Source organism: Benincasa hispida, chromosome 1 (assembly GCF_009727055.1).
Source record: "Benincasa hispida cultivar B227 chromosome 1, ASM972705v1, whole genome shotgun sequence".
In the NCBI taxonomy this organism is placed as follows: Eukaryota; Viridiplantae; Streptophyta; class Magnoliopsida; order Cucurbitales; family Cucurbitaceae; genus Benincasa; species Benincasa hispida.
The window spans coordinates 75,018,757-75,034,695 of NC_052349.1; the positions used below are offsets into that span (position 1 = coordinate 75,018,757).

General features: G+C 32.0%; 1 long non-coding RNA gene across 1 annotated transcript; it reads right to left on the reverse strand.

Moving 5' to 3' along the window:
• Positions 1–11,642: 11,642 nt before the first annotated feature.
• Positions 11,643–15,456, reverse strand: LOC120070136. The gene is made up of 2 exons (XR_005479803.1): positions 14,831–15,456; positions 11,643–13,233 (listed from the first exon to the last, which is right to left on the reverse strand). It is a non-coding gene; the product is annotated as an uncharacterized LOC120070136 (long non-coding RNA).
• Positions 15,457–15,939: the final 483 nt, after the last annotated feature.

The window sequence follows — 15,939 nt, forward strand, 5'->3', positions numbered from 1 at the left end:
AAAGGGGTATGAAAAAAGAATTAAAAACACAATGAAATTCTAATTCACATTAAAAGGAATAAAAATAAAATTTAAGAATAATTTTAAATCAGCCAAAAAGAAAAAATAAAATATCACAAAAATCATGTTAAGAAAAAAAAATTATTTACTATCTAAATCTAAAAAGGATATGAAAAAAAAAAAATTTAAAACACAATAAAATTCTAAATCGCATTAAAAAGGTAAAAATCACACAAATTACTTTAGAAAATTAAAAAATAAATAAATAATCTATTTACTATTTAAATCTAATCTTCTGCAATCTAAAAATACTACGAAAAATATCTATATACCATGAAAAGTCACCATGAAAAATCATTTTTTTTTATAAAAATATAGATTTAGATTTATCTATAATCAAATGCTATCTAAAAAATTATTGATGAAAATCTTTAGAATAAATTTCCAATATATATACTTTCTAAATCTAAAAACTAAAAGGGATTTATTTTTTTTAACCCAATAAAACTCTAAATCACATTAAAAGGAGAAAAAATCATATAAGTCATGTCAAAAAAATCTAAGGGTCTGTTTGGTAGGCAGCTCAAGTTTTCAGACTCGCTGAGTTCAACGAATATGTGTTTGGTTTATCGTATGGATTTTGTTTCCAAAAACTGTTTCCAGATTCTTTGATCCAAACCGTGCAAATTCTAAAAAACAACTTTTTTATGTTTTTAGTGGATCAAAATTTTGAGTTCAAAATTTTAAAATGCATAATTATATTTAAAATGATAAAAATAACAATACAATTATACTATTTCATATTATAAACTCAACTATTTTTGTTAAATTTAGAATGTGTAATGTATTATATATATTATATGATATTAAAAAATAATAATTATATAAAAACTTTAATATAAAACAAGTTCATAAATTAATTTGCAATGGTTTACATTCAATCTAGTATTTAGTGACTAACTGAATATATTTTCAATCACACTTTTAAAATTTATTTAAATTAGAGTTTAATTTCTAAATCTGCTACCAAACAAATATCTGAAAACATAAAATACAACTCTGTTTTTATTGAATTTCATGTTTTCAAATTTCTGTTTTTAGATTGCCTACCAAAGAGACCCTAAAAGATCTGTTTACTATCTAATTCAAAGGGATTTTTACATTTTTTTTTTTTAAAAAAAAACTATTTACGCGCTATATTTCAAAATTGTATTTAAATTTGAACTTTTTCAAGAAAGACTTTTAGCATTATTTTTGGACAAATTTACCATTTTTTATTATTTTTATTCCGGATTTTTATATATTTTTTCCTATTTTCAAAATTTTCTTGATGATAGCAAGAGAAATTGCATTTATTATGAAAAGAGAAGATTCATTTAATATGATTTTTTTCATATTTTCATATAGAGGGAGAAAATGCATTTATTTGTTGAGATTTTTTCCTTTATTTAATTTAATTGGAGAGAGAAAATGCATCTAATGAAATTTTTTTAATATTTTCGTTGGTTTCAGTTTTTTTTTTCGGATTCATGATTATTTAAAATATACCTCATAACATTTTGTTAGACATTTGAAAATATTATAACCAATATATGAAATATACCACAGTATATAAATTCAATGCTTGACATAAATCACCATATGATGCATTTATTATGATTTTTTTTTCTTTTTCGATTGTAGAGATAAAATGCATTTGATATATTTTTTTCCATTTTCATTTGGTGAGAGAAAATGACATTAATATTATTTTATTTTCCATTTCATTTTTCACGTTGATTTTTGTTATTGTATGAAATATTCAATTATTTGTTCACTCGTACATATAATATATTCCGTTGTTCATTTGGAAATATTCTAAAAATATATATGAAATAATTGGTAAATATATTTGATATTTACTCAAATATTGATGGTTATTTAAAATATAATTTAGAACATATGATATCTACTCAAATATTCATGGTTATTTTTAAATATACCTTGGAACATAATTTTAGAACATATATACAAGTATGTATATATCATATATCATAAATTCAAAGTAGTCAAAAATCAACAAAAAAAAATATTTACCATAGTATATAAATCACAAAAGGGATGTTCAACATAGAACATATATGTAAGCATATATATCACAAAACAAGAAATATAAATACAAAAATCATTATGATTTTATAAAAGAAACGATTATATATATCACGATATATATATCATCATCATTATTTATATTAAACCCCCACCATCGATCAAATCTTTTTGCCTAGCTCCGTTGACCTGAGTTCGCGTGCGGAACTACTCGTGCCCGGTGCCAGAAGCTTCACCAAGTCGTCTCATGTCGTCCGTTTCCTCAAGCCTGCGCCGTCATCGACTGGATCTGCTCGAGTCTACGTTGGATTTTCTCACGCCTAGTGCTGAAAGCTTCGCCTCGCACCACTCCGTCTCACGTCGTCTGCTCGAGCCCGCGTCGGAACTGCTCGTGTCCACGTTGGAGATTTTTTCTCCCCACGTCATCGTCTACCGCTTACAACTCACATCGTCAGAAGGAGAAAAGAGATAAAGGGGGAAGAAATAGATGTGAATTACAACTCACACCGTGCCATATCTATGATGACCTTAGTCTCTTTAAAACTTATATTGAAACTAAGGATAGGAATATTCTGTTGGGGGATCATCACTCCATGAAAGTTGTTGGAATTGATGAGGTGGAGTTGAAATTTACCTCTGGGAAGACCCTTACATTGAAAGATGTCTTGCACACTCCAGAGATAAGAAAGAACTTGGTCTCAGGCTATCTCTTCAACAAAGTCGGTTTTACTCAAACCATAGGGGCAGACTTATATACTCTTACAAAAAATAATGTATTTATAAGAAAAGGGTATGCAACCGAGGAAATGTTCAAATTAAATTTAGACCTTAATAAAATGAAATTTTGTGTGTATATGTTGTGTTCTATGAATGTTTTACATGCTAGACTTTGTCATGTGAATTAAAATATAATTAGTAACATGATTAGGCTGGAAATGATACCTAAGTTATCCACGAATGAATTTGATAAATGCGAGTATTGTAGTTAGGCCAAAATTACTAAAACTCCTCATAAATCTGTACTTAGGATTTATGAGCCTCTAGATTTAATTCATTCTGGTGTATGTGAATTTGATGGCATCTTGACTAGGAACAATAAAAGATATTTCATTACTTTTATTGATGATTGCTCTGATTTTACTTTTGTATATTTGTTGAAAAACAAAAGTGATGCTTTTGATGCCTTCAAATTATTTGTTTCTGAAGTAGAAAATCAATTTAATAGAAAGATTAAAAAACATCGTAGTGATAGGGAACTGAGTACCAGACAACTTTAATGAGTTCTTTAACTCATATGGAATAATACATGAAAAGGCCATACCTTACTCTCCTGAAATTAACAAAAAAATCGAAAGGAAAAATATAACTTTAGGTGAGCTAGTAATTACTATTTTACTTAGTTCAGGAGTCGCGTCTTATTTGGTGGGGTGAAATCATCCTTACCATGTGTTATGTCCTAAATAGAATCCCAAAGTCTAAAAACACAACTTCATCTTATGAAATCCTCAAGAATAAGAAACCAAACTTGTCTTATTTTAGAACTTTGAGTTGTTTAGCCTTTGTAAGGATTCCAGACTCGAAAAGAAAAAAAAGCTAACTAGTAGAGCCTATGAGTACGTCTTTATAGGTTACGCCTTAAATAATAAAGCCTATAAGCTCTATAATATAGCAAACCAAGTGATCATTGAGTCAAATGATGTCAACTTCTTTGAGGATAGATTTCATTTTAAATCAAGAAACAGTGGAGGCTCAGGATCTAGTGGTCTAACCCTAGTTAGAAATCCTACCTCTACAAAGCAAACCGACCCAAAACCTAGAAGAAGCAAAAGAACTAGAACCGCCAATAATTTTTGGGATGACTTCCAGATCTATAATATAAAAGAAGATCCTAAAGATCTAAAAGTCGTCCTGTCCTCAGTAGATGCCAACCCATGGCAAGAAGCCATAAATGATGAGATGGACTCACTTGAGTCAAATAGGACTTGGCACTTAGTAGATCTGCCCCCAGGTTTCAAGAAAATAGGGTGAAAATGGATCTTAAGGAAGAAACTTAGACTTGATGGAACAATTGGCAAGTTTAAAGCTAGTTTAGTGGCAAAGGACTTTAGACAAAGAGAAAACGTAGACTTCTTTGATACCTTCTCCCCTGTCACTAAAATTATCTCAATCTGTATCCTGTTTTCTCTCGCTGGCCTTTATAACCTCGTAGTATGTCAAATGGATGTAAAGACCGTCTTCCTAAACAGTGAACTTGAAGAAGAGATTTACGTGGAACAACTTAAGGGTTTTGTAGTTCATGGTGAAGAAAATAAAGTGTGTAAACTAGACAAATCTCTTTACGGTCTGAAACAAGTTCCTAAGCAATGACATAAAATGTTTGATAACCTAATCCTATCTAAAGATTTCAAGTTAATGAAAGTGACGAATGCATCTACCATAAGATTGAAAATAATCTTTTCACTATCCTGTGTCTGTATGTAGATGATTTATTGATCTTTGGGTCGAACTTGCTATCAATATTGAGTGCAAACTTCGACATGAAAGACTTAAGAGGAGCTAGTGTAATCTTAGGCATAAAAGTGACTAGGTCTTAAAAGAGAATTTCTTTGAATCAATCTCACCATGTAGAAAAAAAGTCTAAAGAAATATAGTTACTTTGAATGTAAACCAGCCTGTACTCCTTATGACCCTAGTGTTAGGTTGTTCAAGAACACTGGTGACAGTGTTAATCAATCTAAGCATGCGAGCATCGTAGGCAGTCTTAGATATGCTGCTGACTGCACTAGGTCTGACATAACTTATGTTGTAGGACTACTTTGCAGATTTACAAGCAAAACTAATAAAGAGCATTGGAATGCTATAAAAAGGGTTATGAGGTACTTGAAGAAAACCTAAAACCTAGGATTATATTATCAGAAGTTTCTCATTGTCCTGGAAAGGTTCTGCGATGCTGACTCAACTCCCTTTTCGGATGATTCAAAGGCTACAAGTGGCCATATCGTTAATATAGCAGGCGAAGTGTCTCTTGGAAGTCCAAGAAACAGACTATTTTAGCCCAATCTATGATGGAATCAGAAATGATAGCACTAGTAACTAGTGAAGAAGCGGGTTGCCTTAGAAGTCTGCCATCAGAGGTTCCCTTATGGGAAAAGCCCGTACCTGCCATATTGATCAATTGCAATAGCACTGCAACAATCGCAAAAGTTCAGAACCTTTACTACAATGGAAAAAGACAATAAATATGTCGTAAGCACGGTACCATTAGAGAGTTTCTCACTATTGGTGCAATAAAGTAAATCATATATGAACTGATGAAAATTTGGTAGATCCTTTGACGAAAAGACTGGCTAGATAAAAGGTTTTCAAAACCTCAAAAGATATGACACTCATGCTTATAGAAAGATAACACTGTGAGGAAAACCCAACCTGTAGATTGAAGATCCCAAGAAACAGATTCAATGGGTAATAACTATCATAAGTGATATATAGTGAATCATGTTAAAACAAATATAGAGTTCCATTCTTATGACTTAGAGTCTCAGCATGATATCCTAAAGCGTAAGAGAGGTTAAACTCAATTCTTAATGAGATCTATATTTGATGATAGGTTGGGTATCTAGCTATATAAGTACTCTTGATAGACTCATCTATGTGAACGTGGAAGCTGGGATAACTTCCTATGGAGTTTTTAGGCAAACTTTCTAGAGCTTTCACTAAATTGGGATACATGTGCTAGGCCTTAAAGCACTGACTTTCGAACTACATCCTAATGACACTATGTGGGAGATATTGTTAGAGATAGAGTTCAAAACTATGGATTACTCTAGTATATGCTAAATCATCTGAAGGAACTCTTATTCAAGAGTACCTACGAACGAAAGTGGATCTTTCCAATTCATTGTGACAGAATTATCGCATATACATTCAAACATACTTTCGTAATGCTAAAGGGATCAAGAAATCATACCAGATGTAGATTTCTTATTCATAGCGAGTCTAAAGCCCAACCGTCTACCTCGAACAATCACCACTCGGACAGAAGGAAACAGAGAAGACAACACCACTTAAAGCCCTCAGTATTCTTGGAGTGATAATCCAAAGTGTGGGCTTTGTTCCAATTTGGTAGAGGGAAGGAGGAAGAGCGACCGTACACAACGATCAAGCAAGTGGGAGATGCGGTCGTCTATTACATAGACACGATGCTTGATCGTTTAGGTGAAGTATACGATCGTATAGAAAAAGTAAGCGATCGTGTAGGAAAAGGTAAACGATCGTGTATGAAAAGAGTGAGCGATCGTACGAACGATCATGTAGGAAAACTAAGTGATTGTCTATACGATCGTTTAGTAAATATCATGAGCTAAATGATCGCTTAGGAAAAAGGTAAATGATCGTTTAGATAATAGCGCGCGACAGTGTAATCAGTATGCGATCGCTTAGCAATATCGTATATGTAAGCGATCGTGCAGTCACTGATTTTCTAAACGATGACACTATCTTTTTCACAATATCTGCGCACACNCACTGATTTTCTAAACGATGACACTATTTTTTTCACAATATCCGCGCATATCGAGATCAACACACCGTCTGCTATTTATAATGCACTCATCCGTTATTTAGAACGAAAAGGCGCCTTCCCATTTCCTTTATAACCATCCAATGAATGTGATCTTATCACATTCATAACTTATAAATTGATATCATATATTAATTATAATATTTTCCTCTACTAGATATAAATCATATTTATATCCAATTTCCTCCAAATTAATGTATCTCATACATAAAGTTAATTATATCATATTTAATTAACTCGTTCCATTATATCATATATAATCGAACTCCCTCTTGTCAATTTGAACATTTCAAATTGACCCAAAAACTGACTCTCAACTTGTATCCAAGCTACCAAGGGGACCTTATAGACCTATGGCTCGAAGTTCCAACGGTATATGGATAGCCGACTAAACTCTTTAGTCATGATATCCACCATCTGTTAACTGTCAGACATTTCACTAAAGACTGACAGTTGAACTCTTCTTGCCATAGATATATTTCTATGTCCATTGGATATAACCAATCATCAGTATGATAACCCTTCACAGATGCTCGTAATTACAGCAGGCCAATTTACCGTTTTGCCCCTATAATTACATCTTCCTCCTTAAGTACCACTGATCCCTCTAATAAATAATACAACATAGTCCTACTATGCGTGAATACCTTTTGGGCCATGAGAAGGTGCGTAGCGCCACATCGTTCAAGCCCTGGAATTAGCCCTTAAGGGAGCTATCTATCTACTTACCCTTGCCTCGAGGAATGAATGAATTTCATCTTGTAAAGTTGAGTTCCCAGTTCCCAAATCAGACGAATCCCCAAAATGGTAGGTTTGAGTCGGCGTTCTGGCCACTTGTACATATGCAAATCAAAGGACCGCCCTCAATGGTAGGAGTTCCCAACTCACTCAGGATTGAAGTCATGTTACCTATGGTCATCCTAGTGAAGTGAAGTCTTAGTTATGAACGGTATTATTGAATGAGACGTTAACATTTCGTGGTCACGTCTTATACAAACTCTTTGTATAGGACGCCCCTGCTCGCATGTCCCCTACATGAATGATCAGGATCAGATCATTTGTGACAAGTCACAACAATTGTGACCATCCACAAAGCGGGCCGCATCCGTAGCGTTACCAGGATAAGGTCTCCCTCCTATATCCATATACTAAGACCATTTTGGTTATCACTTAAGACATGATCCACTTGTATGTCACCACATACATACTTAAGTTACATACAGATAACCAGGGATATCAAGTTTATTGGTTTTTGGTAAAATGAAAAATATCTAAATGTACAAAGTCAAGTAGTGAAGTAAATATCATTTATATTATACATCACAAGTGTTCGTACAAAGTTGTTTACAAACTACTGGACACGAGACTTTAGGGCATAAACCCCAACATCATCTACGCTACGTAAAGATTCAAGTCGTAAGACACCTTTGCTTATGCACAGTGTTGTATAGATTGAAGCTGCTCAATGATTTTTTTTCCCTCATGTTTAAATTTTCAAGTGGGGGATTGTTACGTGAAAATTTGTTTTTCAAAAAATAATAAAAAAAAAAGAACCAACCTTTGGTCGGAGAATCCCATATTGGAAATTTTTGAAAAGGGAGTCTCCTTTTTATACTCCAACCTTTAGCTATGGGTTTGGGCCCCCAAGGGTACCCATGTTTTAGAGGGAGTGAGGAGAAGATCAACGTGGGTTCGGTGGACGTCCCACACAAGCGACACCGTCTATCCGGACAAGGGAGGTGCATATGTGATTATTTTTTCGTAAAAATATTTTTTTTTTTTCATTTTTCCCCACTCACGTCTCATACATACATACTCAAATTTCAAATAGTAAAATTGTTGAAAATTTTTACAAGATATAGCAAAATTTTAGAACTATCAATGATAGACACCGATCGATTTTGATAGATACTGATGGAAGTCTATCAACGTCTATTAGTGATATTTCTAAAATGAACATTATTTGTAAATATTTTAAGAAATTTTGCCATTATTTTCTCTAAATGAATATTTTATAATTTTTAAACAAGCTATTATTTATATTATATTTACACTAATGACATTTTGTTGTTTATTTATTTATTATGTTTCATTGATTTTCCTACGATATAATGGTAATATCGATTCACCCCTCATGTTGATATCGAACCTATGGAAATATGGAAATATTGGTACGTAAATGAAAATTTAATACTATGTTTGTATCTCTCTCTAATCCTCAAGTATAAATATCTTATCATCTTCTCTCCTTCATGCTCACATCTATTCCTTTGCTCTTTTATCGTGTGATCATTAAGAGATGACAAAAAAGAAAAAAAAAATCATAGCTCTAGCAAAAGTAGTTTTGAAAAAATTCAGTTTAAAAATTTGTGAAACAATTATCATAATTAGATTAAAAGGATGAGAGAAATTGTGATGGAAGACCTATAGAGGGGAAAGTAATTGTTTTTCCTTTTTTTTTTGTTTTGTTTTTGTTTTTGTTTTTTTTGCAAAATTGAAACTTATTATCTAAATCAAGAAAAAGTATTTGAAATGACTTAGATGAGGTGTGTTGTTTTGGGGAAAAAATGATAGAAATAATGGTACTTTTTTATATTTAATTAGCGAGAATGAAAAATGCAATGGTTTGCATTTATAGGAAATTTGTTTTATTATTATCAATTATTATATTTGTTTCTCTTTTTTTTTCCCTTTGTATTTATCTCTCTCAATATTGCCTCTCAAAATTTAACCTATGAACATCCACCCTTCCAAAAAATGTAAGGAGTATTTGGGATAAGGAGTTGGTTATTATAATCCTAGGTTATTATAGTTGAGTTATAATAATTTGTGTTTGAAGAGTGAATTAATTAATTTGGTTATGATAATATGTGTTTGGAGTGTAAACTATTTTAATTTGAGAAGAAAATAGTAAACACGGTAGGAAAGAATAAAAAAATGATAAATGTAAAATATTAAAAACTGTAGCAAATAGTAAATATTGTATCAAACAGGGGTTTTGAAATAGTATTGATGGTCGCTAATTGGGGAATGCAAAATAATATTTACTGTAACAAGATGTAGTTATTATAGTTTAGGATAATTCTTGCCTCAAACACACCCTAATTTTTTTAAAAAATTTTTTGGGACCTTGCTTCTAAGAGCCTAAACACCGTGAAGAAATATCAAGCTCGCTTTTCATTGCTCAACTTCAATCCTAATTGGTGTGTTATGCGTAAAAACCATTATGAAACAGTCGACCATCTGTTTATGCATTGCTCTTATTCTACTTCAATTTGATCCATTATGGTTGATGTATTTGCTAGTTTCCCTAATTCTTTGTATGGTATTCTGAATATGTTATTGCACCTCACCCTCCATTCTCCCAAGAACATTCTTAAATGTAACTTAATTGATGTCCGATTGTGGAGCATTTGGTTGGAGAGAAATAATCGTACCTTCAAGGATCTCGAAAAGTTTGCTTGACATTTATGGGAAGACATTATACATTTGGGTGGTTCTAGATGCTCCTAATCTACTTTATTTTGTAATTATGATATTTTTTCGTTGCTTTTAAGTGAAAGGCTTTCCTCTAACCTCTCCATTCATTTCTACTTATGACACTATTTTTGTGGCAATAAATGATATCTCCCTTTCAGACTTAGAATCTGATGAGGGTACTAAATGTCTTTGATATTACATTTGTATATCTGTCTATATGTAAAAAAATCAATTTTTTATGAGAAAAAATCTCATTTTATTTAATTATGAATATATAAGATTTGTTTTTATTAAAAACTAATTTTATCTAATAATTTCAATGCACTTTTATTTGATGGTTATATAGATATATGTGATAATTTTATTTTAATTATAACAATTTGATAAATTGGATTATTTTATTTTAAATATAAAGATTTGATATATAGAATATAAAGATTAAAATATATTATTATCACAACTTTTTGGATATATAGGATAATTTTATAGAATTTTTTTGTGGCTTCATGCACATTATGTTTTAAAAAAAAATTGTTTAACATTAGGATTTGTCAATTTGAGACATGTTTTTTTTTAACATAATTAGCCATTCAATCCAATGCCCCTTTTTGAGATTTATGCACATGTATGAATGGAATATGATCAAATTTTAATTTTAGACAAATTTAAGGATTATTCACAATTTTAATTTGACTCCATAGGGTAAAAGCCAAGTTTGAATGATTTGAATTTGAGATAAAATTTAGAATATGGTTAAACTTTAATTTGCTCCAAATTTGAGGTATGATCCACCATCTGATTTGCTTAGAGAATAAGAGTCTAAATTGTAATGACTTGAATTTGAGATAAAATTTGGAATATAGTCAAATTTTATTATGAGATGAATTTGAGGTTTTATCCGCAATCTAATGTGGCTTGGAAATGAAAATTTCTCCCTGCCGGAACCCAAGTATCATATACGCTCCCAAAATAAAGAGCTTTGAGTAATGAAAATGAAATCCTATTTCTATGCCTTCCAAAACTCGGTTTTAGGCTTTAACCTTCCCCTTAGGACCAAACAAGGGCTGACTCAATGAATAATTTGAATTTTGGATAAAATATACCGAAATATAAATCTAAGGTAAAATTTATATATACCATGAATGTATTTAGGATTAAATTTGAAACCCAAATCTCTTTGAATCCGAAATAAAATTTGAAAGTACCAAATTTGAATTTGATTTGGATGTAGATATCAGTCGAGTAACCATTTTGTTTTTGAAAATTAAGCCTATATATTCATATTTTTTGCTATGATTACATCTTTCTTAAGTACAAGATTCTATTCTTAGCCAAATTCAAAAACTAAAATCAACTTTTTTGAAAGCTATTTTTTTTAATTATCAAATTTTGGTTCGATTTTTTAGATCATTGGTGAAAAGTTGATAAGAAATTTAGAGAAGAAAATAGTATCTAGAGACTTAATTTTAAAAAACAAAATGATTACCAAACGGGATGATAATGATTTGCTCAAATTGAATTAGATTCTCTATTTGAATCAAATCTAATTTGAATTAACATTTGGATTTATATCAAAACCACCATCTATAAATATAGATAATCAAACTCACTCCAGCTTCCAAAATTTTCCTCCCTTTTTCTGTTGGAACTTTGGATTTTTTTTCTTTTCTTTCTATTTCTGTGTTTTTTTTCTCACTATTTTTTTTTCTTTTCTTCTTTAATATTCTTCATCTTTGATCATCTCCTCTTTCTTTTTATTTCGGACTCTCAGCATCTTTTTTATGGTTTGCTGCTCAAATGAGTATTTTTCATGAAGCCACGTTTTTTCTCTCCTCCTTTTTTTCCTTTTTTTTCTTCTTTTCAAATTTCCTTTTTTACATCCTCTAATATTTTATTTTTTTTACTAACTTATCCCATTTTTTTTTATAGGAATTACAACTATTGATAACTTGCATTCGAAGGTAACTTTTTAAATGTCGCCGACTTCTAAATATATTTGTAAAAGGTGGGTTTTCTTTTTCTTTTGCAGGTATACACGAAACAAGAGGTGGTTCAAGGATTTGATTTTAGCGTCCCTTCAACTTCGATCTTAGAGTTCCGCTAGCCTGATCTTAATCCACGACTTGAGGATAACGTCGGTTTAGGCCTAAGTCCTTAACTTGAGCATTTCGTCAGCTTCAAGCTCAGTATTCTACCGGCTTTGATTTCAGTATTATGTCAACTTCGACCTCGGTATTTTGTTGGCTTAATCTTTAGTCTGCGACCTGAGCATTTAGTCGGTTTTGGCTCAAGTCCTTAACTTGAGCGTTTTGTCGGCTTCAAGCTCAGTGTTCTACTGCCTTTGATCTTAGTACTTCGTTGGTTTCGATCTCAGTCTGCGATCTGAGGATTCCGTTGGTATTGGCTTACGACATTGACTTGAGCATTCTGTCAGCTTCAAGCTCAACTTTGATCTCAGATGATGTAGAGCTAAGAAGAACAAACCTGATCTCGCAGATAAGGCAGAGCTAGGCAAACCAAATGCAGAGCTAGGTAAATCGAACTTGCTCATGTAGGCGAAGTGAAACAATGCATATCAGAATTAATCAGGTAGATGAGGCAAAGTCAAGTAACCAGATTTGATCTCACAGATAAAGCAGAACCTTGTAAACTGAACTTGATCTTGCATAAAGGCAGAGCCAGAAGGATCGAACTTGATCTTCAGAGGAGGTACAGTCAGGCGAACTGGAGTTGATCTCGTATATGAGGTAGAGCTAGATAGACCAGAGTTGATCTTGCATATGAGGAGGTGGAGCCAGACTAGATGTCACTTCTAGATTTACCTCTTTCACCTAAGAGGAGATGTGAGCACAACAAATACCACCATTTTGTGATATTTACTATCCAATCTAACTTGTTTACCTTACAACACTTTAAGATTTCCAACATAACTTAAATTTATTTTTATAAATAACTATACTTAAAGATTCTTACAAATAATTTTACAAGACTCTTGTCTAGTTCAACAATCAGAACTTGATTGAATTGGGATTCACCGACACCTCCCTTGGATCCTAGGGCATTGTAGTTATGCAAATAAACCAACCCTGTGGTAGACCCAAATGTAAGCTGGGAAGCTCAATGAGTGGTACTTTTTGAATATAGAGTTTTTCTTTTGGAAATACTTTTTTGGAAAACATTTATTAAGCAAGATCAATTTATCATATATTTAAACATTTAATAACCTTTCAAAGCATGTTAAATATCAAATAATCCTTTAAAACATACAAATCAACTCATAACAGGAAATCTTAGAAACATATGCAAATCAGTGAAATAGCATGATCATCATTTTTCTCAATTAAACCAGAGGATAGTTCATATAGATTCCAGTCATACCTAGAAAAAATCTCACTAAACCCTGTACCTAATTTAACCAGTCCTATGTGCACATGTCGACAATTTTGCCCGACATACCCAAGTACGCTGACAATTTCAGTCAGAGCATGCAAACAATCCCCATCAAATGTCCACGAAATATGCTTACATTCCCTGGATACCTAAGCCAGTGGTTTGAAATCTACTTCCCTCAAAATCACGATGAAATCATAATACATCACAAATCAAACTCTTTTGTAATTCTTAGATAAAATATGTTTATCTAAATCATGCGTTCAAGGTTCATGAAACAAATCATACTTGAGCTCATTCATACAGATTATACTTGAGCTCATTCATATAACATACTTACTATGATACTATATGCATATAAATCATAATTTGAAATACTTGAAAATAAAACCACTCATAGTCAACTAGCTAATCCCTGGATCTTCTATTCCATGGATTTCTAATGATGGTATCTTCTAATCCACGGATTTATGATGGTCTTAAAATTTGATTTATAATTCCATGTTTACTCCCCAGTCAATCAAATATTTAATTTCATAATTACCCTCCAAATATGTCCAATTTAACTTAATTCTCAAATACCCTAATTTTGTTAAATCTAAGGTTTACTTACAATTTAGTTCCTTAGCAAATTTCAAATTCACTTAAGTTTTCAAATAAGTCAAATTCTAGATTTTAAGTGCCATAAAAATGTCAATTACACTTGATCTTCCCCAAATCCTAATGCCATCCAATTTTAGAATTTCACCTTACACTTTAATCCTTAAATTACCTTAACATTAAGGTAACATTCCTAATTAATTCAATTCTAAGATCAAGCATCTTATTGATATCCATAAAGATTTAAATTAAACTTAGGAACATCTTAATTAACCTTAATTTTATCCAACTTTATCTAATTTTTTTATTAACCGTAATGAGGGTTTACTTGAAATTAATCCCTTTATCAACTTCAAAATTAAGTTAAAGATCCCAATTTTCTCTAATTTTAGGTTAAAAGCAGCTTAATGATGTTAGTTGGGCCGTAAACCAAGTTTAAGTGCCCTTAATTAACCTTAAATTACAAGGTCAAACTTTAAACAATTTGGTCAAACCCTGAAAGTCAAAACTTTGACCCTCCTTCAACCTCCAGCCCTATTTTGGTTTTCCCTTTTTCTTCTCTTTCTCAGCAGCCTCTTTTCACAACTTTCAATTTTGATTTCACCAAATCAAGCCCCAAACCATTTTTTTCTTCCAAAACTCATTATATACCTCTAAATCAAATTACCCAATAGATTAGAGTTCACGAATTACCTCATACAACCCCAAATTTCCACAAACTCCTCGATGCTCTGTTTCTCGCGAAAACTGTAGTAACCTACGATTTTTCGCTTTCTTTAAATTGATGGCCTTCCGGATCATATCTTTCCTACAGCAGCCCTCAGGAGTCCTCTTTACTCAATCCTCTTCAACTTCCGTGAAAAATGTTTTCCAATTACTCAACTGTTTTGAGAGAGAATCTTCAATCTTCCCACAGTAACACACCCTATTCTTGACAACTTTCAGTTCTGTAAACCAGCTCTAATTCCATCTAATTTAGATCAAAATACTCATGGTAAACTTGTAACTCACCTAACCTCAGAGTTTGGAGCTTTGAAAATTTCTAGAACTCCTGAAATCAACTCAAATTCCACGATGCTCTGTTTTTTTTCGAATTTCGATCAAGCTACTGTTTTCCTTTGATTTTCCCAGTTTTCCGTCCAGTCTCTTCATGGAAGCCTTCGAACTTTCTTCCTCACTCATTTCTCTACAACTTTGATGAAGGAATTTCTGGTTTTCCACAATTAGATTGCTCACACTGTCTCTATCTTTCTCTCTTAAATAAACTGTCCGAAAGTTGCTATGTCATTCCTCCTTGACTCTGATATTGACACCCACCTGCTTCACTTACCCCCAAATGGCTACAGCTTATGCATCCTTTACTTAGCCCTTAAGTATTTGAAGAAGACTTGGTTAAATTCCCTTTTAAGATTCCATAAAAATAAATCTCTCTTGGGCCTTATGTTTTCTTCCATAATTTTGTTCTTCTCCAAAATAAACTATTTAGTTCCAAGCTCCCAACCTTCTTGAATTAGGTTTATATACCCATAAATGCTCTTCAATTCCCCTTCCAATCAAATATAATTCTCATTTGAGAATTTGGTTCTTTTTAACGCTTAAAATTTTCATATTTCTCCATTTTTGTTTAACTTGGTAAAATATAACCAATTAATTTCCACCCAATCTTAACTTTACTCCTTTGGGTAAAATCTAAATATATTTACTTAAGAAGAGAGGACTTACACCAGACTTAATCTCGCATTTGAGACAGAGCTAGGAGAATGAACTTGATCTCGCATATGAGGTGGAGCTAGGAAGATCGA